At 47.9% G+C, this 1,893-nt stretch overlaps 1 non-coding gene across 1 annotated transcript; it reads right to left on the bottom strand.

Moving 5' to 3' along the window:
- Nucleotides 1-945: 945 nt before the first annotated feature.
- TRNAD-GUC (transfer RNA aspartic acid (anticodon GUC)) lies at nt 946-1,017 on the bottom strand. The gene has a single exon. It is a non-coding gene; the product is annotated as a tRNA-Asp (tRNA).
- Nucleotides 1,018-1,893: the final 876 nt, after the last annotated feature.

The raw sequence follows: 1,893 nt of genomic DNA, 5'->3' as shown, positions 1-1,893 counted from the left end.
GGAGTGTTTAAGCCCCGCCCATGGTCACCCTCTACACCAACGTCATTTCTTAAATTAAAATTCGAGCTCAGGAGAGATGGCGTGGGCCGTGCGGGCAGCTCTACGCCCACGCTGTCCGGACGCCAACTCCATTCTTTCCTGAGATCGCTGAACCCTCGCTGGTAGAAGTTGGCGGGAGTGGCGAGGACACCGGCAGGAGGAAGTGGGCGGCCGGCACTTTCTCCCGGTTTGCAGGGCCGCAGGGTCTCTGAGTCCAGAGACGAATTTCAGATCCACCGAAACTCATCCTTTCCCCCCATCCCACCTCACACTCAGCTCAGAACTGCTGCTTCGTCCAGAAGTCATTTATAAAATCCCGCCTAGATGTAACCTCGACTGTTGCCTGCAGTGTTGGACTATCACAGGAGCTGTGGCATTCAGAGAGGCGGTGGTTGAATGGTTTAAAGTAGACACTTGCTGCGTTTGGCCAAGAGTCTGGCCCCGGTGGAACCATAAGTTCGAACCCTTTGCCTGACAAAGGCATAATTTTGCTATTCGGCCATTTCAGAGTCTCTCTCAGTCCCTAACACCTGAGGTTTCCTCCCGCTCTTCCTCCTCCAATTTTCCTCAGCTCTTCCAATCACACCCATTCGCCCTACCAGCCTCGCCCCAAGTTAGGCTCCCCTGCGCAATAGAGCCCCACCCTCTGTTATTTCACCTTCCGTCCCCTCTCACAGTTCAGCCTGCTTTGCCCCCGAAACATCTCCTTCCCCCTCATGTCTCCGCAGCTTGGCCGCGACTGACACTCGCCAACGAGAGGGCTGGAATGCGTTGCAGTAAAGTAAGAGACATTTTTCGCACCTCACACCAAACAGTGGGCAAATGAGGACCTGACAGCAGAAATCTTGGAATATTTTCGAGCCAATTGAACACATGTTAAATTACTGCAAAACGGGTCATATTGGCCTCCCCGTCGGGGAATCGAACCCCGGCCTCCCGCGTGACAGGCGGGGATACTCACCACTATACTAACGAGGAAGGTTTCCCATATTTATAATACGAATGTCTATTGAGGAAACATGGACACGTTGGGTCTAAATTTTTCTGGGCAGGAAACCACTGGGGAATTCACTGATCTTCACATGAAGAATTTACAGTAAGAGTCTATAAAACGGGTTTCTCCGTGGATACCCTGGTGATGTAGTGGTTAAGTGCCACGGCTGCCTACCAAAGAATTGGCAGTTCGAATCCGCCAGGCTCTCCTTGGAAACTGTACGGGGCAGTTCTACTCTGTCCTATAAGGTCGCTATGAGTAGGAATCGACTCGACAGCCCTGGGTTTGATTTTTTTTTTTTTTTTGGCCATGTTACTTCAAAACTCCAAAAACGACAGCCTCCTAGAAGACAAAGCTGTAAGCACTTTTAGGTCATTATTAGCAAATAAATGTTATTAAGAACAAAGAATGCGTTAAAGTTAAAACTCTTCGTCCGCTCGAAACGATTTCTCTCTTAAGTTTACTCAATATTTTAGATTTATCTCGAGGCCCACCTTCCCCTGGGGCATTTTCTCAGACCAGTGTGAGTTAGATGTTCTCCTATGTTTCGGATTGTGATGGTAAATATTGCATATGTGTAAATTTAAGATCCAGTCTTAAAATCTAGGTCTTAGAACAGTGTTGGCATTAAGTGAAATCCCACTCCATTGAAAGTTCCTCAGTAAAATTCCAGCTGAGCCCCATCCAAGGTGGCTTCAGCGAGGTTACTCATTTGTAGCAGTTTGAGGTAGCAGAGAGTTGGAGGCAACTGGATGCCCATTACCAAAATGATTAAGTACATACTGAAGAAAAAAAAAAAAAAAAGCACTAACAAATAAGAGGGAAAGTGTTGCACAGGTAAGCTTAACTTACTGCACCAA

Source organism: Elephas maximus, chromosome 1 (assembly GCF_024166365.1).
Source record: "Elephas maximus indicus isolate mEleMax1 chromosome 1, mEleMax1 primary haplotype, whole genome shotgun sequence".
In the NCBI taxonomy this organism is placed as follows: domain Eukaryota; kingdom Metazoa; phylum Chordata; class Mammalia; order Proboscidea; family Elephantidae; genus Elephas; species Elephas maximus.
The sequence above is the reverse complement of the archived record's forward strand: the minus strand, read 5'-3'. Positions and strand labels throughout refer to the sequence as shown.